The following is a 20,583-nucleotide window of genomic DNA, read 5'->3' as shown; positions in this document are numbered from 1 at the left end:
TTCCCCTTGCTGAGCATCCATTAATGAGGCTTCTTTACAACACTGGTCTTTCGCATTGAAAAACTCATTGACATAGTAGTTATCAAAAGTCAAATCAGTACCAACTTACAATAGTATAAAGTCCACAGAAACAGAGTGGAGAAGGTAAGGTCAACAGCCAAGAACAACAGTGTTCCAACATTGAAGTGCATTCCTCTCCATCTGCACAAAACACACACTTTCTATGTAACAATAAAGCTCACTGTAGTTCTGCTTTGCAGGACGTGGTATTCACAGAATCCAACTGCATATTATGTTCAATGCAATCTCCCAGGAGGAGTGGGTGGGAAAACTGAAGAAACAAGACCTAGTTATCTTGACAAACGACACTGTAATGTTTGTGCAGTAGCCACCAGAAAGATCGCTGGAGGCGCACATCGGCACGGCGCGTCACGGACGGTAGTTGCCGCAAATAGAGTCCCGTCCACCAGAGGGCACGCGAAAATTCGGCCGCGACCTCTGCCAGCGGAACAACAACAACAACAACAACAACAACAACTCAGGCAGCATGAGCCGTGCCCAGCCAGTTCACATCAGGCATGCCTATGAGACAGTTCTCGGTCTACTCTGAAGTGCAACGGAAAACGTGAACCATGTTACTACAGTTTGCAATGAATTATCACCAAACCACTCACTAACTGTTAAGAATACTAAATGGTCCCTATTTTGGCACTAAAAATGTATCACCTCTTTCCTTGCTTTTCACTGGAACTAAAACTATCCTTTCACTCACATATTGCCAACCTGTGTATGGTAGAGGAACAGTGACCATTGCTTAAATTTACATCTACATCTACACACCACAACCCATCTTACGGTGTGTGCCACTCTCACTGTCCCCTTTTATTGTTAACAGAAAGAATGATTGTTGGTAAGCTTCCATGCAAGCTCAAACTCTCTAATTTTATCCTCATGGTATTTTCACGTTGGAGGAAGCAATATCTTAGTTGACTCCTATAGGAATATATGCTCTCAGAACTTTAACAGTAAACCATATCATAATGCATAATGCCTGTCTTGCAGTTCTTCTACTGCAGTTGGCTGTAGATGTAGGGAACATGCAGCAGTCCTCAACAGTTGCAAAGTCTAGCACAAAGAAGAAAGTTCTGCTGTTAGGTAGTTTGCACGGTAGAGGTGTGGGCCAGCAATTGCAGGAAGTGTTGGACAGTGAGTGCCAGGTCACCAGTATTGTGAAGCCTAGTGCAAGGTTGGCTCAGGTGACTGACAGCATAGGGGAGTTATGTACGAATTTTATGAAGGAGGATCAGATAGTGATAGTGGGTGGAGCAGGAAACAGTCTTGACAGGGATGGGGAATATGATGTAGGTGGTGACCTGGTAAAGAGAGCTACTCAAACTAGTGGCACTAATGTGCATTTCATGCAACTTTTTTAGCACCATGACCAGCCTCATCTTAATGTGGCTATTAGGTGTGTTAACATGGTGCTGGAGAGGGCACTAATGTCAGAGGGCATGTGTCACATTTCAGTGGTGCCAGCTGAGCCTATCAGTAGATTGGGTTTCACTAGGCATGGCCTGCACCTAAATAGGTGTGGGAAGGGGAGGCTGGCAAAGCTTGTAGGTGACTGTGTAGTGGGTGGTGGTGGACCACTCATGGGAAAATTCCAGTAGTAGCTGGTGTTAGAGCTGCACCTTTTTTAGATTGAAGTCAGCTGATAGGTATACCTGCCTTAAAGGAAGTCCCTCTAACTAAGGTCTCACCTTCAGAGGACGTCATGTTTCCAAGTCGAGAAGGAATTAGCATATCTCATCAAAATATAAGAGATATAAGACATAAAGTTAGTGAACTGCTTATAGGTGTTGACTCTGAAATTATTGGTATATCGAAGCACCACTTAAATAATTTGACAATTCAGAGGCTTCCTTTACCAGGATACAGATTAGCTGGCTATTTTTAAAGGAGTTCCTTGTGGGGTGGGGAAGTGGCCATGTACGTAAAAAACAGTATTCAATTTTAGACGTATTACGGCACTGCACTGAACAGATATTTGAATGCTGTGCAGGTGCAGTTAAATTTAGAGAAACTAAACTTCAAATTGTTGTTCTTCATAGGTCCCCTAAGTCTGACTTCAGAGCATTTCTGCTCAAGCTAGAGAGGGTTCTTGATTCACTTTATAGGAGGTACCAGAAATTAATTATATGTGGTGACATCAGTATGCATTTTGTATATGATGGTGCAAGAAAAAGGATGTTGGTAGTAGATCTCCTAAATTCATATGAACTGATGCAGACTGTGATTTTTTCAACTAGGGTGCAGGGGAACAGTAGCACAGCTATAGGCAATATTTGTATTCATTCTTCAGTACTAGATGGGCAGTATGTTAGTAAAAGGATGAATGGCCTTTCAGACCATGATGCACAAATTTTAACACTAAAAGGCTTTTGTACTCAAACAAATGTCACATATAATTACAAACTATGTAGGTAAGTTAATCCAACAGTAATAGAGAGTTTTTTAAACCTCATCACGGAACAAGAGTGGCAGGATGTTTATAGTGCTGATAACATAGATGAAAAATGTAATGCTTTCCTCAACTATTTTCTGCTTTCCTCAACTCTTTTCTCATGCCCTTTGAGAGTTGCTTTCCATTAGAACGATCTAAATGGGGTACTAGCAGTAAAAGACAGCCCGGGTAGCTGACTAGTGGGATAAGGATATCATGTAGAACAAAGCAGGAATTGTATCATAATGTTAGAAGTAGTCACAATCAAGCTACAGTAGCCCATTGCAAACAGTAATGTAATGGTGCTTAAAAATGTTATTAGGAAGGCAAAGAGCAGGTGGTATGCAAATAGAATAGCTAAATCACAGGATAAAATTAAAACCATATGGTCAATTGTGAAGGAAGTGTCTGGTCAGCAGCACAAGGTCAACGATATAAAGTCAGTTCGTAGTAAAAATATTTCTATCACTGATAATCAGATATATGTACAGCGTTTGACAATCATTTTCTGAGCATTCCCGGTGAATTAAATAAAAATTTAGTTTCTACAGGGAATCATATAACTCTCTGGGCAATTGCTTTTCCAAGATTGATGCCTGAAATTCTGCTCTGTGATACAGACAAAGGGGAAATTGAGTCAATAACTACATCACTGAAGACTAAGGACTCTCATGCATACAACGGAGTGCCTAGCAGCATATTAAAGTACTGTGCTGCACGTGTTAGCCCTGTAGTTAGCCATATTTGTAATTTTTTCTTTAGGAATGGTCAGTTTCCTGAATGATTAAAGTACTCAGTAGTAAAGTCGCTTTATAAAAAAGGAGAAAGGGGCAATGTAGGCAATTTTAGACCTATTTCTATGCCATCAGTGTTTGCTAAAGTTATTGAAAAGGCTGTGTATGTAAGGATAATTGATCATTTTATATCACAATTTGCTATCAAATGTACAGTTTTCTCTGTGAGGTACTGGATGGGTTAAACAAAAAGTTTCGAATGCTAGGCATATTTTTGGATTAAACTATGATGTCTGATTGTGTTGATCACAAAATATTGCTCCAGAAGCTGGATCATTATGGAGTACAGGGAGTAGCTCACAATTGGTTCACCTCTTACTTTAGCAAAAGACAGCAAAGGGTCGTTATTCACAGTCTTGAGAATGGCTGTGATGTGGGGTCTGAGTGGGGTAGGGTCAAGTGGGGGTTGTCCCAGTGATCAGTGTTGGGGCCACTCCTGTTCCTTATTTATATAAATGATATGCCCTCTAGTATTACGGGTAACTCCAAAATATTTCTGCTTGCTGATGACACTAGCTTGGTAGTACAGGATGTTGTGTGCAACACTGGCTCGCTTTCAAATCGTACAGTTCATGACATAAGTTCATGGCTTGTAGAAAATAAACTAATACTAGATCACAGTAAGACTCAGTTTTTACAGTTTCTAACACACAATTCAACAAAACTTTACGTTTTAATATTACAGACTGGGCATATGATTAGTGAAACTGTATGGTTCAAATTTCTAAGTGTTCAGATAGATGGTAAACTGTCATGGAAAGCCCACATCCAGGATCTTGTTCAAAGGCTTAATGCTGCCATTTTTACAATACAAATGGTATCTGAAATGAGTGATCGTTCAACATGAAAATTGGTCTACTTTGCTTATTTTCATTGTCTTATGTCGTATGGTATTATATTTTGGGGTAGCTCCTCCCATTCTAAAAGGATATTTTTGGCTCAGAAATGGGCAGTTCGGGCAATAAATGGTGTACATTCACAAACCTCTTGTTGACCACTGTTCACAAGTCTGGGTATTTTGACATTGGTTGCTCAATATATATATTCCTTACTCTCATTTCTTATTAACAATATTAGCTTATTCCCAAGAATAAGCAGCTTTTACCCAGTTAATACTCGGCAGGAATCAAACCTGCATTTGGATCGGACTTCCTTAACTCTTGCGCAGAGTGGTGTACAGTACACTGCTGCATCCATTTTCAATAAGTTACCACTAGAATTCAAAATCTTAGCAGTAATCCACATGCTTTCAAATCAAAACTGAAGATTCTCCTCATGGGTCACTCCTTCTATTCTGTCGAGGAGTTCCTTGAAAAATTAAACTGATTCTTGTTGTATTCTTGATTGTGTTTTCTTAAACTTATGGCTTGACTTTTTTCAGGTTCATAAACATTTTATTTTTATCTGTTATTACTTTTATGTCGTAATTTCATGTACTGACACGTTCCATGACCTTGGAGGTTTGCTCCTCAATTTGGTCTTACAGAATTTGATGTGTAAATAAATAAATAAATCTCCATGATGCTTTTGCAGTTACTAAATGAACCTGTAAAGAAATGGGCTGCTCTTCTTTGGATCTTCTCTCATTCCTCTATTAAAACTATCTGCTACAGATCTCAGACTGATGAGCAATATTAAAGTAGTGGTTGAATGAGGGTTTCGTAAACTGCCTCCTTTGTGGGTGGACTACATTTCCTCAGGATTCTTCCAATGACTCTCAATTTGTTATCTGCTTTGCCAGCAATTAGTTTTATGCAGTCACCCTACTTTAAATCACTCTGTCTACATACTCCTATATATTTTATGGATGTGACTGTGTCCAATCCATACAGCCCAGATTTGGTGCCAAGTGATTTTCCTTTCTTTGCTCACACAAAGAAGTGGCTTGTGTCGCAGCACCTCAGTGATGATAGTGATGACCTTCAAAATGCTGTGAAAGATTGACTATGTTCCCAGACAGCAGAATTTTCCATAAGTTTAATAAACACAACATATACGCATAACAAAGACTTTCATCATCAGTAATATATCCTCCTGCACTATTTACAACAGTCTGCCAATGCTGCAGTAACTTTTCAATTGTGCAACTGTAGAAATCATGTGGTATTGAGCCAAAGAATACTTCGAGCCATGTTCAGGGCACATTTTTATCTAGAAAACTTCCTTTAAGGTTGTTTGAGAGAGAGTGGAAAAAGTACAAATCTGAGGGCACAAGATCAGATGAATAAGTTGGGTGCAGAATGACTTCCCAACCCAACTCCTGTATAGTATTTTTCATCAGTCTAGCGGAATGCGGGAGGGCATTATCCTGGATTAGCATCACTTCAGACAGTCTCCCTGGTTAATGTTCTTGGACTGCATCTGCAAGACATCTCAGTTGTTGACAATAAATGTCAGCAGTGATGGTTACACCTCGGGGAACAATACGTATGTGATTGATCATTCTATGCTCCAGAGAAGCTTGAACGGTATGGTGTAAGAGGTGCACCAAATCAATGGATTAAATCATATTTGGAATATCACTCTCAGGTAACTGAAATTAAGTACATGGAAGGAAATGAACTCCAGGTACACCTTGCAGAACCATGTGGACTAAGTCATGGTGTTCCACAGGGCTCATTTCAGGTCCCCTTCTTTCTTTGGTGTACATTAATGATTTCCCATCATACGTTAGGGATTCTGAACCATTAATGTTTGCAGATGACACCAGTCAAATGATTGAAGGGAATAAAGAAGAAAATCTTACTGCATCTGCAAAAGATATTACAAAAGGAGTGTCTGAATAGTTTACCAGAAACAGGCTAATAGTTAATCACCAAAAAATGGTACTCATGAATTTCAATACCAATCAAAATAAAAATGCGGCACAACCCATAATATGTATAGATAACCAAAAAATTAGTGCTGTCAATGAAACTAAATTTCTTTGGATTCGTAGCCAGGAAAATCTTAAATGGAGCACTCATATCACATCTCTAAAGAATTCTTTGCAACAATACTAGTGCAGAAACAGTTAGGGCTGTATACTTTGCTCGTGTACATTCAGTACTGAAGTACATTATCATTTTCTGGGGAAATATACACCAGGCAATAACAGTTCTCAGGTAACAAAAGGCAATTATAATAATAATGAAACAAGTGAGCGGCAGAAAACCATGCAAATCTTTAAGAAAGAGCTAAAGTTCCTACCCCTTCCCTGCATTTATATACTGGAAGTAGTCATGCCTGTCAAAAAAAGTATACCGAGAAAAGAAAACCTTTTTCCTCAAAACACAAAAGTGTCCATGATTACAGTACCAGGTCAGACAGTGACATATATATTAATTATAGTAACACCACATTGTGCCAAAAAAGGGCATATCATGCAGGAACAAAACTATACAACAGATTACCGAGACATATAAAATCTCTTTCTGAACTACAGAGCTTTAAAATATCTGCGACAGCCTACCTTCGAAAAAACTGCTTCTATTCGATCTCTTAGTATCTTATGCAAGAAAAAAATGTAATTTGTATCTTTAATTGTAGAAATAAGTTATAAACACACAGTATTTTAAAAAATTTGTAATTATTAACTGTACAGATCCAATCTGTCATAAAAATTTAAATAATATATGTTTGACATTTGAAAAATCAATAGATAAAAAGGTCCAATATACTGTGTACAATATATGCACTGTAAAAGAGATTTATATGGACACATAAACAAATACACCACCACTGCTCTACCAGATGCATGATGTGATCTCTTGTGAATGTGCGCAGGTCTTGTACAGGGAGTTGCTGCTATGTTTTGGCTCAACAATTCCTTTCTTTTCCTTATGTTAACATAAAGACACGATTTCTACTCATCAGTATTGATGCAGAATAGTAATGGTTAGTGTTGCTCACAAGTCAATTGAAGATGAGCAAGCAGAGATGCACATTTGGCCACCTGCTGATTTTTGTGATTTTGGCTTAGAGCTTGTGGTACCCATACATACCTTTCCCAATGCAAGCAAATTGCGCACAATGGTGGAAAGATCTCAGTTCACCATATTTGCCAATTCTTGAGCACACTGATGTGAATGAACGTGCTTAAACGATCTTCACCAAACCTCGAAGGTCTCCCTGAACATAGAGTGTCACTAATGTCAAAATGATCCACCTTAGAACAAGAAAACCATTTTCTTGCCATGCTTTGCCTAATGACATTATCCCCATACACAGCACAAATGTTTGTGACTGCCTCCACAGCAGTCACCCCTCTACTGAACTCAAGCGAAGAATACATCAGAAACGTTTTGATTTCTGCACTTGGCACTCCATTTTCTAGTGTCCACTGCTCGAGTCACTACCTCCAAATGACAAAATGTAAACTTAAATAGCAACAGTGAACTGCAAATAAAAACTGACAATCGATAAATAAACTCATAGCAAATGGAATACCAACGTGGGCACGAAAATGCTACACACTTATGCACCAAACTTAATAAATTAGTGAAATTCTGTAACAAATGCTTAAATTTAAATGGTGAGTATGTCGAAAAATAGCAAAAACCTGTAGTTTTAAGATGCATAAAATAATTTTTTTCTCTGAAACTTTTTTTATTTACAGCCAAATGAGGGTCAATGTTCAAATCAACCACGACAAATTGTGAAAATTAATGTTCCTTTAACACTTCCTTGGGGTACATCCAACATTACTTTTATGTCTGAAGATTTCTCTTCATGTAGAATGACATGCTGAGTTTTGTTTGCAAGAAATTCTTCAGTCCAGTCACTCATATTTTGTTCAATAGGTGGCAGTGCAAAACTGTATCAAACACCTGGAAGTCAGAACACTGCATCAACCTCGGTAATGATAGCTACTGCCTTCTGGGTCTTGCGGACAAACAGAGTGAGCTGGGTTTCACATGAATGATGTTTTCAGAACCCATGTTGATTCCTACAAAGGAGATATTCAGTCTCCAGAATTACCATAACACATGGACATAAAACATGTTCCAAAATTCTACAACAGACTGACATCAGAGATGTAAACTTATAGTCTTGTGCATCTGTTTGTCAACCTATCTTGCAAGTGAAAATGACCTGTGCTTTTTCCAATCACTAGAAAGTATGGTACACTGCTTCTAGAAGAGGAGCCAGCTTCTTCTCACACACTATGTAGAATTATAGTGGCTTCAGGTCCAGTGGCCTTTCATCTGTTGAGTGACTTCATTTGCTTTCCTAACCCAAGATCATTTATTTCAATAACTGTCATTTTGACTTTAGTGCAATGATTTAAAGCAGGGACTACACTGCAATCTTACTAAGTGGAACAGTTTTGGAGAAAGACGTCTATTGTTTTGGCCTCTGTGTTGGTGCCATTATGATCACAGAGCATCTGGGTAGGTGGCTTCAATCATTTTACTGAATTAACGTAAGACTAAAACTTCTTAGGGTATTCTGTTAAATTGGTACATAGAATTTTGCTTTCAAATTCATTGAATGCTTCACACAGGTTTCTCTTGTCACTCATGCTACGCACAAATATCTTCATTTAGTTTTTGTTTGTCTATGAGGGTTTGTGTATATTTAGATTTGCAGTAAAGTACTCTTTGCTTTCGTAGCAGCTTTCTGAAATGGCTGTCAAACATGGTGGATCTTTCCCATCCCTCAAAACTTTGCTCAGCACATGCCTAACTAAGGCATATTGTACAATACTCTATACTCTTGAACTCGGTCCATTGATGCTCAATATTGTCAGTACTGAGATGAAATTTTCATGTTGACCACTCCAGTAATTTGAAATCTTTCTTGTCACTCACGCTAAGCACAAATATCTTCTAACTTTTCTTTATATTCTGCCTCTCTATTACTAAGTTTTCAAAGGATCATTGTTTCTTAGTGAATTTTCTGTGATTACTTGTTTACTCATTTGCACCAGCCTGCTCATTTATATACTGTGAAAGCAGCACTAATGGAGGAGTTATCTCGACACAAATCTTTTCTACAGGTGCATAGGGAAGTACCACAACCACTTCTGTAGCTTGTATGAGGCATTTACCCACTTTATTGGTCATTCTCCTGTATCTATGGTCTTTGTACTGTATTTCTGCAATAAAAGCCTCAATCTGTTCAACTTACAAAAAAACAGTGGGCTTGTCCTCTTCATCTTTAAGTACTTCGATGTGTCACTTTGCTTAAACTTACATCAACATTTCTGAATACTTGGGTCAACATTTCTGATACCTTCTGTAGAGTAATATGTTGTAAAATATCAGTTTCATCCTGCACATGTTATTATGATGCTGATCAAGCATATTCTTTAGCATTTATGATGCTCTGGTAATTTGTGATGTAAGTCCGTGTGAGTTCACAATCTGTCCTGTGGTTCCTTAAATGTAAAAGTATACTATAACTATAATCAGCATCTAACTGTCAGTACTGAATCATTAGACAAAGTCACAGTCACACACATTTCCATTAAAGATAAAATGATAATGTTATGGATTATGAGGTATCCCCCGTTTGTAATTGTAGTTGGTGGGTGAAGTGAATACAGTACATTTATTATTTCTTTTGAGTGGCATTTTGCTATACTTCACCCAGAACTAACTGAGGTCCTCCAGCTTGAATCCTAGTGGAATTTCTCAAATAGAAACAATGTCACTTCTGTTACGATCTAGGCTGCAGAATTCTTGGCTGGGCTGAGAGCAGAATTCTCTTGTTGCCAGATCAAAGATGCACTACTCACAGACAGCAGCTATTTAGAAGAAACTCTAATCATACAAGGCTGGTTGTTCTAGTAAGCAATTCTGATTAATGTCATACCAGATACCTCTCCAGAAAGCAACTGCCTCTTTTATGGAAACAGCAAAATAAAATACAGCTCACCTTTCTGTATTAGAAATCACTGAGAAAAACCTTAACCTTGTTTAAGAATATCCCAAGCCATATGTGGAGAATTTTCTTCTTTTCTCTACATACATAAATTGAACACCCCTGCTCACTGCTGGCTGTATATTCAGGCTAATATCGGGAACTACTGTAGTGATTTTGACAAGGTTTTTACTGATCAGTAAACTGAGATACAGGAAAGGTTTCTACATATAATTTATAAATATTTATGAGCGATGATGATTTAAAGTCAACCACTGCTATGAGAACAATGCCACTGCCATCTAGTAGTGAATGACGTATCTCACAGTGGAGGCTGTTGCTGCACAATCAAGAGCATTCATTTCATTTTCATTGCTCCCTACAGTGACAACGGTTCTCTGCTCGTTGTTGTGTGGCCTATTGCCATTTTCCATTCTGACCTTTGTACGTTTATACTGCCCATGTATCTCCATTGATCAAATCAATGTTTCCCATGAAGTGGCATCTAATTGAAAGACTTGCACTAGGCCACTGCACCACACTAAACTGTTATTACCAGAATCTGCACATCTATACGTTTCTTCTTCTATTCATTTCATACAGCCCCTATCCCATTTTTCTGTGTATATGTGGAGGCTTATATCAGGAACTACTACAAGGATTTTGATATGATTTTCACTAATTATAGATAGGCTCTGGATGAGCCGGATGGCACAATAGTTTACAGCTCCAATCGGCATTATGAGATGTCACTTCAAACATCAATTAAATATTGAACACAAAACATCCATGCCACCTGACAAATTTCCTAGGGTGTGCTGCTTACATAGTTAAGTTAGATGAAAGTGATACTGAACTACAATCATAACACTATGCAGTAGCCCTAAGTAAAATTACCACTATTCCATACAAGTTGTTCAGTGCAGGAGCAGACATTTTGGTGAAAACAGATTTTATGGCTGGAGCCCCTGACATCACAGTGAGGACGTGGAGAGCAGTGCAGCAGTTTGGTTAGATGGCAAATGTGACACACCATAGATATAGATGCTGTGGCATATTACTTGTTCATTTTACACCAGTAGTTAGGTGCAGTACAAAGTTAAAAAAGTCAAATCAAGTAGCATGACAGATTATTACACTTTAGGATTAAATAAATGATAGTTAAAATGTAAATAATTCACTGCTTTGATGAAGAAACAGATGTTAATGTACTCTGTTCCAGAATGCTAGTGCCATTCATACACCAGACGAAAATGTAATTCATAGCTGCTTCCCATTGTGACACATTTCTTCAAGGCTTCCAACATAGCTTCTTGATTCAGATTCCTAATTTATATAGATGACCTCAGTTGTATGTAAAGAGCAAAACTATCTGTGACATCAACCTCAGGAAACTTTTGTTTCAAAACAGCGCACAGGTATTTTACATTTTGTTTTTGTTTGTTTGTTTGCACACTCCATTTCCACAAAAAGCAGCAAATTCTGCTTCGAAGTACAACACACTGTTTTTACATGCTGTTATCGGGTGGTGAAAAAATCCATGAGATATAACTGATATTCAGTCTGTATTAGACACACCTACTTCACTTTTCCCTGCTGGAAAACACAACAATTTATCAATGTTTTGGGATTTAAATGCAATATAGCCTGCAACGCATTTCAGAAAATCTGAAAGAATCTTCTTCTTCTTCTTCTTCTTCTTCTTCTTCTTCTTTATTGTCGCCTTGTCCCACATCACATAGAGTCGGCGTTGCTCTTTTGGATCCTTCTCCTTCATAGTACTCTATCCATTGCCTCTTCCTTTTTCCATCCTTTCTCCCTTAGGTCCCCGGATATCTTATCCTTCCACCTCGTCTTCAGTCTTCCTCTCCTTCTCACTCCTTCAATCTTTATATCTTCAACTCTGTTTCCGATATACTCTCCCCCTTTTCTCTGTAAGTGTCTGTGCCACCTTAGTCAGCTCTCTTGTATCTTTTTCCCCATGGGTCCCACTTTAACAGCTCCTCTAACAAATTCATTTCTAATCCTGTCCTTCCTTGTTACCCCACACATCCACCTCAGCATCCTCATTTCCGCCACTTCCATCTTCCTTTCCTGGGCTACTGTGATTGGGCATGTCTCTGCCCAGCACATCATAGCGGGCCTTACCACCAACTTCTACACTTTTCCTTTCAACCCAGTGCTCACCTTCTTGTCACACAACACTCCACTCATTTTCCTCCAGTTGTTCCAACTGCAATTTATTCAGTGTTGTATCTCGCTTTCCAGTCTTCTGTCCCTCTGTATGTACGACCCCAGGTATTTAAATTTGCAGACCGATTTCAGCTCATCATCTGAAAGAATATCCGAGATTAAAGAGTCATTGCACACCGTTCTCACATCTGTTAATAAATTTTCTTTAACTTTCACAGCTTATGGCATTCCTCACACTTATATTTAACCAACACCATTTACACATAATATTGGTATAGTATTTTATTAAGATGCGTCCTTGACATAATGAACATTGTTGGTTCGAAGCTTCTCATGTGTTTTTTCAATTTTATTTTTATATATTTATTAAAATAACTTTCATTATTATTATTATTATTTCTTTCCTTTCTCAGACCTTAGGTCTGGTTCGAAATGAAATTGACGCGGACCTTGATCAAGCGTGACTTCCTTTTAACTGTACGGTATATGTTACATTGCGTTTAGGAACTTTCGGGTAATTGAACATGTATCAATAATTACGGATTTCTGTAGTTGTATATATATGTTTGGATGTAGCTGTATTGCGTTGATGTACTGGTGGATATTGTGTGGAATGACTCCTGTAGTTGATAGTATAATTGGTATAAAGTCAACTTTATCCTGATGCCACATGTCCTTGACTTCCTCAGCCAGTTGGATGTATTTTTCAATTTTTTCTCCTGTTTTCTTTTGTATATTTGTTGTATTGGGTATGGATATTTCGATTAGTTGTGTTAATTTCTTCTTTTTATTGGTGAGTATGATGTCAGGTTTGTTATGTGACGTTGTTTTATCTGTTATAATGGTTCTGTTCCAGTATAATTTGTATTCATCATTCTCCTGTACATTTTGTGGTGCATACTTGTATGTAGGAACGTGTTGTTTTATAAGTTTATGTTGTAAGGCAAGCTGTTGATGAATTATTTTTGCAACATTGTCATGTCTTCTGGGGTATTCTGTATTTGCTAGTATTGTACATCCGCTTGTGATGTGATCTACTGTTTCTATTTGTTGTTTGCAAAGTCTGCATTTATCTGTTGTGGTATTGGGATCTTTAATAATATGCTTGCTGTAATACCTGGTGTTTATTGTTTGATCCTGTATTGCAATCATGAATCCTTCCGTCTCACTGTATATATTGCCTTTTCTTAGCCATGTGTTGGATGCGTCTTGATCGATGTGTGGCTGTGTTAGATGATACGGGTGTTTGCCGTGTAGTGTTTTCTTTTTCCAATTTACTTTCTTCGTATCTGTTGATGTTATGTGATCTAAAGGGTTGTAGAAGTGGTTATGAAATTGCAGTGGTGTAGCAGATGTATTTATATGAGTGATTGCTTTGTGTACTTTGCTGATTTCTGCTCGTTCTATAAAGAATTTTCTTAAATTGTCTACCTGTCCATAATGTAGGTTTTTTATGTCGATAAATCCCCTTCCTCCTTCCTTTCTGCTTAATGTGAATCTTTCTGTTGCTGAATGTATGTGATGTATTCTATATTTGTGGCATTGTGATCGTGTAAGTGTATTGAGTGCTTCTAGGTCTGTGTTACTCCATTTCACTACTCCAAATGAGTAAGTCAATATTGGTATAGCATACGTATTTATAGCTTTTGTCTTGTTTCTTGCTGTCAATTCTGTTTTCAGTATTTTTGTTAGTCTTTGTCTATATTTTTCTTTTAGTTCTTCTTTAATATTTGTATTATCTATTCCTATTTTTTGTGTGTATCCTAGATATTTATAGGCATCTGTTTTTTCCATCGCTTCTATGCAGTCACTGTGGTTATCCAATATGTAATCTTCTTGTTTAGTGAGTTTTCCCTTGACTATGCTATTTTTCTTACATTTGTCTGTTCCAAAAGCCATATTTATATCATTGCTGAATACTTCTGTTATCTTTAGTAATTGGTTGAGTTGTTGATTTGTTGCTGTCAGTAGTTTTAGATCATCCATGTATAGCAAATGTGTGATTTTGAGTGGGTATGTTCCAGTGATATTGTCTCCATAATTTGTATTATTTAGCATGTTGGATAGTGGGTTCAGAGCAAGGCAGAACCAGAAAGGACTTAATGAATCTCCTTGGTATATTCCACGCTTAATCTGTATTGGCTGTGATGTGATATTATTTGAATTTGTTTGGATATTAAGTGTGGTTTTCCAATTTTTCATTACTATGTTTAGGAACTGTATCAATTTAGGATCTACTTTGTATATTTCCAATATTTGTAGTAACCATGAGTGGGGTACACTATCAAAAGCTTTTTGGTAATCAATGTATGCGTAGTGTAGCGACCTTTGTTTAGTTTTAGCTTGATATGTCACCTCTGCATCTATTATCTGTTGCTCTTTACATCCTCGTGCTCCTTTGCAACAGCCTTTTTGTTCTTCATTTATAATTTTGTTCTGTGCTGTATGTGTCATTAATTTCTGTGTAATGACTGAAGTTAATATTTTGTATATTGTTGGTAGGCATGTTATGGGGCGATATTTAGCTGGGTTTGGTGTGTCTGCTTGATCTTTAGGTTTCAGATAAGTTATTCCATGTGTAAGTGTATCAGGGAATGTGTATGGGTCTGCAATGTAACTGTTAAATAATTTAGTTAGATGTGAATGTGTTGAGGTGAACTTCTTTAGCCAGAAATTTGCTATTTTATCTTTTCCAGGGGCTTTCCAATTGTAAGTAGAATTAATAGCTTGGGTGACTTCATGTTGCAAAATTATCACTTCAGGCATTTGTGGTATCATCCTGTATGTGTCTGTTTCTGCTTGTATCCACCGTGCATGCCTGTTATGTTGTACCGGGTTTGACCATATGTTGCTCCAGAATTGTTCCATGTCTGTTATGTTTGGTGGATTGTCTATTTTAATGTGTGTGTTATCTATTGTCTGGTAAAATTTCTTTTGGTTTGCGTTGAATGTTTGGTTTTGTTTCCTTCTATTTTCACTTTTTTTGTATCTCCTAAGTCGTTTGGCCAATGCTTGTAATTTCTGCTTCTTCTCATCTAATTGCTCTATCGCTTCTTGTTGTGAGATTTTACCTAACGTTTTTCGTTTTTTTTCTGACATTTCATTTCTTATAAATTGTGTTAGCTGTCCGATGTCCTTTCTCAGTTTTTCTATTCTGATCTGTAGCCTGTGTTGCCATGCTGGTTTTGTGGGTTTCTTCTGTGTGTTGGTTGGCTCTGATCTCTGCCTCGTGTGTATATTTAGTGTAGTGAGTGCTCCTATATAAACAAGTAGTTGTAACTCTTCCATAGTTGTATATTCATTTATTTTGTTGTGTATGATTGTGTTGATAGTTTTTATTGTTGTTTTGACTTGTGGGTTACTTGGCAGTCTATGCAAGAATGGTCTAATGTCTGTATTTGTGTCTTTGTATTCTATGTATGTCAGCTGAAATTTTTCTTCTATATCTAACATGTGTGTCACTTCGTGTTCTATTTGTGCTTGTTCTGGTGGCTGTCGCAAGATTTCATTTTCCTCTGATTGTTTAATTGATGCGTGTTGTTCTTTGTTTGTTTGCTCTGGGATGTTTGAGTCCATTACTCTATTTTCTTCTTCTTCTGTTTGCACATTATTTTGTTCCAGTATTTGTTGTACTTGTTGTTTGATGTTTTCTAATTCTGACTGGGGTATCCTGTTATTTTTGATTATTACACGGATCTGATCAGCTAGTCATTGTCCTGTTAAAAATTTTAATTCTGGGTATCTGGTAATAAATGTTGTGTATACTTGTGATCTGTATCCAATTGTGTTGGTTCCTAAGTTTGTTGCTTGGTAATAACAGAACATGAGGTGTCGATTAACTTCATCTGACCATCTCATCCTCTGCCTTTGTTTTCCTTCTAGGGTGGTTGTAGGAAGCATATCCTGCAAAACACCTCTATTTGGATTTAAATCATTTTCCAGTTGGCTAGCAGTGTCGTTACCATTGTGGGCGGGCATAGGGTTCAAGCGTCGTCCCCGACCATGACGGCGCTTGTCCGAGGCTTCTTTAGTTCTGTCCTGAACCAACTCATCACACTAAAAGGGGGGTTAGCCCTATTAGTGGTTTGTTCTTTTCGTCGCCTTTTACGACTGGCAGAACATACCGGAGGCCTATTATTATTATTATTATTATTATTATTATTACTATTCAATTAATTAGTTGAAATGTAATTTTTTATTTTTAATAATTTGCCACACCATTTTAATCATCTTATAAATTTTTTATTTGCTCTTTTTTCATTTGGAATCTATGTCTATGTGGTTTTAATTATTTTTTATATATTAACTTTGTTTTAATTTCCATTTTATCATTTCATATTTTCATCCATGTTATTGCATTCTATTCCTCATGTTGCTTGTATTTTGTTTTATTCATAATCCCTTCTTTCATTTAAATCTTTGCCGGTGTTGTTTTGTCCACAGCACAATACAAGTTTCTGTTTTAAATTTCTGCAAGATGATGACCATCCAAAGAGATGAACTTCTTGTAACAAAAAACACATCTTTGACACCACTGCACAGCCAGTATAAAGGGATTATGTTGTCTTTTATTTTGCAGCCAACAGATCTGCATTTCCTTATATTTAAATACTGTGATAGATAAATAAAAATAATCAAAATTATATCTACAAAGATTACAAACAAACGGCAAATGATATGAAGAAAAAATGAGAGCAAATAAAATAGTATGATGATTAAAGTGATGTACTAGAAATAAAAAAAGTTAAACCAATTAACTGAATAAAAATAGTAATCAAAGCTATTTTGATAAACATTTAAAAATAAAAATGGATGAATACCTGTCAAGATTGGAACCAACAATCTTTAGCATAACCGGAATAAGTCTTAGCCATTATGCTATGCCACCACTTTGAGAAATAACATTATTTTATGCGTCTAGCCCACCACACAAAATTGTCCATGTATTTGCAAGGAACAGAATAAGATAAGGGTGACAATTAGTAATGATACAGTGCAGGTTAGAACATTCTTTATTTAAAATTTGATGTGAATACAAAAGTACGTTATGTTGCTTTGCAGTGATAGAGTGGACTGAGACCACCTTACAAAGATATGCTTGGCAAGGACACAATTGATGGTCAAAGAGATTCCTCTCTTGTGGCGTCCCCGCACTTTCATTCATATTGCAAGTGCTCACTTTTGGTTACACCAAGGTAAATAACGTTTGTCATCTCTCAAACAACATTAATGAATTGTGCCAAGGCTGCAGTTACAATAATCCTTGCTCATATTGACACAAAAAGAGTTGTTTTCCTTGGATGTACCACGATTTCCATGTTTTAATACATGCGCAGGTTTTGTGCATGCTGCGCAGGCACGCAAGGACATCTGGGAATTTTTTGTTCACTAGGGACTGGAATGGCCTACCTCCTTTTTTATATACCTTGACCTGGCCATAGATACATGCGATGTAGTGCCAGGTCTCTACATTACAATAATTTTCAGTTATCAACTATAGGAAACTGCATATCTGCAGTGTATTTTACACAAGCATTGGGAAAGTTACAGAACAGGGTAGGGCTTAATCACAGACATTTGCATTCATGGTCATGGTACATTCTGTGTACAGACAACGTCCATTTTCATCTTGAAGGACATATTAAAGCACAGAATTTCAGAGTATGGGCAACATAAAATCCACATGCACATCAACTGGTACCACTTCAGTCTGCCATAGTGACTGTGTGGTGCAGGTTGACAGCATTGTTTATCTTAGGACCGTAATTTTTTGAGGAGATGAGTTCTGTGGGTCCTCTCACCTGTATCATCCCTGGTAAACACATTCCAATCCTTTAACAGCATGGTTGATTGAGCAAGATCATTTATTTGCAGGATGGCACTCCTCCACACATTGCACAGCCAGTGGAGCAGCCAATGCAGAGGCATTACAGAAATGCTAAAATTATCAGCTGCCATTTCCCTACAGCCTAGCTGTCCAGATCACCTGATCTTAACCTGTGTGACTTCTGGCTGTGGGGTTATCTGAGATGTGTTTTGTTCTGCATCAATAATATGATGCACAAATTGAAATCATTCTGGGCAGAGGTGCTCTTTCTACACTATTTTGGAACTGGAACTTGAATTATGAACACCCTGTATGTGTCCCAAAATCCTACCGTACACTCAGCTGTTCTTAATTCAAAATCTGGAATATTTATCTAGTCTTCTTGGGTAAAAGTAACTTCAGAAAACCATGTTCAGTAACTCCACGTTAGTGGCATGTCATCGGTAACATTACCATTGCTATCGTGTAGTGAAGGCAGTGATCGTGCCTTGCCACTGGTGTACTTAACATACAACCAGGCTCTCTGGATTTTCTGCCAGATTTCAAGACAAAGATTCAGTATGGAAACAGTTTAAAATATCTCACTTTGAAGTTCACGTCGAACTTTGACCTTCTGCAAAACATTGTCAGTCTTGGCGATTTTGCATTCTTTTACATTTTGCACACTCTTTTCATTGCTTCTATTTAACCTGTTTAACGTATCATACATTAAGACAGAATACAAGTTCAAAAATATTAAGACAAGTACATTTTGTAGTGAATAACACATTAAAGTGTATGCTTGTGAATTAACACCGGAAAACATTTCACTTTTAGTTATAATTTTTGTTGTGCCTGTCTGCAACACTTGTCATCTTTACAGTGAGTCGCAATCTATACTTTTCCTGATTTTGTTCATCTTTAAGGAAGAATGACTTCATTGCTCAAAAATGTGCTGTAGGAATAATATGTGGTATTCACACACAATCGTGTTGTAGACAACAGTTTAAGGAGGCAGGCATTCTGACAACGGCTTTGTTGTAACTCGCCGATCATTCAAAGCGCCGCCGCGCAATTACGCGCGTCCTCTACGTGCGGCGCTGTCTGCCAGCCATGCAGCAGCTGTGCCACCTAAGCAACCAGCCGAGCAGCGGCCGCTAGACTGGGACTCAGTGCTCGTTCGAATGCTAACGTGCATGTCTTGCTTGTCAACTTACTCTGTGACTTATATGTGTTGTGTCGTTCTGAAATATATTTGTTAAACTTGATGTTATAGCATGCTTCACAGTATATTTATTCCACCATGGAGTCTGTTGTAAATAATCCACCGCAGTTCAAAAGGAACAATGATGTACATAATTACAGCATCAGAAGAAAAAATGTCATTCATTACTCCACACCAAAGTTTTCTCCAGCATAAAAAGAGGTGCACAATGCTGCACTAAATTTTTCAATGACTTACCCAGTGGTATAAAATGTCTGACAGAAAGCATACAGTAAAATATGAAAACAAACTGACAAGGTTTCTCTTTGATAACTCCTTCTATCCCACAGAAGAATTTCTGTTATTGTAATGTGTAAAATATGGTGGATAGGAATCACTATTTCACATCTGTATATCTTAGTTGTAAAAGACATAACTTCCGCATTTAGCCATATTTATATTTTACTTTTTGATGTGAATGTGAAATGACTGACCCCACATCATTACAATTTATCACGCAAATGATAAGTAACTACTCAACCAACCTTGGGGGACCAGTTCTGCCTTTAATTAGTTTATTTGGTATAAATCCCCCAATTGCCATCCACACCATTTTGCCAATGACACTATTTCTTAGCATTTAAGCCACATGTGGTCTACACTTACATAGTTTGTTTCGAAGGAATGGAGTCTGTCTCTTAGGAAAACATCAAGTGAAGTTTTATCTGCTTTTTAAAGTAGATATACTCTGTTTTTTATGGTATTCAGTCTCACTACAATAACCTTGTTGTCGCTAATCTCTGTGTCTGTCATGATGCTTCCTATCTGCCCAGGATTATTTGTAGCTAAGAGATCAAGTATGTTCTCACAACCATTTACAGTTGGAGTAGGCATGTGAACTAGCTGTTGAAAATAATTTTCAGAGAAAGCATTTTTAACACAATTTTGGATGATGTTTTATGTCCATTACTAACTTTAAATGTGTATTTTTATACCAACATATCAATGGTATACAGACTCTCAAGTTTTCTTTGAACCTATTAATAAGTGTATGCTCTCTATAAGGTGGTCCCAAGAAATCTATTAGCACATAGTACCGTACAAAAGTGAGAAATAGATCTGGAGGTCTGGAACAGTCGCGGCTGGTGGGTCACAGTTTGTCTACCATATGCATTCCAGATATGCTTTATAGAATTCAGATACTGAGACCCAGTTTGCCAGTACTGTAGTGGGTAGC

At 37.4% G+C, this 20,583-nt stretch overlaps 1 protein-coding gene across 3 annotated transcripts in view; it reads right to left on the bottom strand.

Moving 5' to 3' along the window:
- The window catches only part of LOC126252848 (TGF-beta-activated kinase 1 and MAP3K7-binding protein 1-like), a 109,325-nt gene that overhangs the window by 77,364 nt on the left and 11,378 nt on the right, over window positions 1–20,583 (bottom strand). The window contains exon 2 of one of the 3 annotated variants that reach the window (XM_049953799.1): window positions 12,331–12,476. The exons of the other annotated variants lie outside the window; for them this stretch is intronic. The gene's annotated coding sequence lies outside the window, so the exon portion shown is untranslated. The remainder of the gene's footprint in view (window positions 1–12,330; window positions 12,477–20,583) is intronic. 3 annotated transcript variants of the gene reach the window in all.

The sequence above is a fragment of the Schistocerca nitens genome, chromosome 4 (genome assembly GCF_023898315.1).
Source record: "Schistocerca nitens isolate TAMUIC-IGC-003100 chromosome 4, iqSchNite1.1, whole genome shotgun sequence".
Classification (NCBI taxonomy): Eukaryota; Metazoa; Arthropoda; class Insecta; order Orthoptera; family Acrididae; genus Schistocerca; species Schistocerca nitens.
Note: the sequence above shows the minus strand (reverse complement) of the source record. Positions and strands in the feature narration are given on the sequence as shown.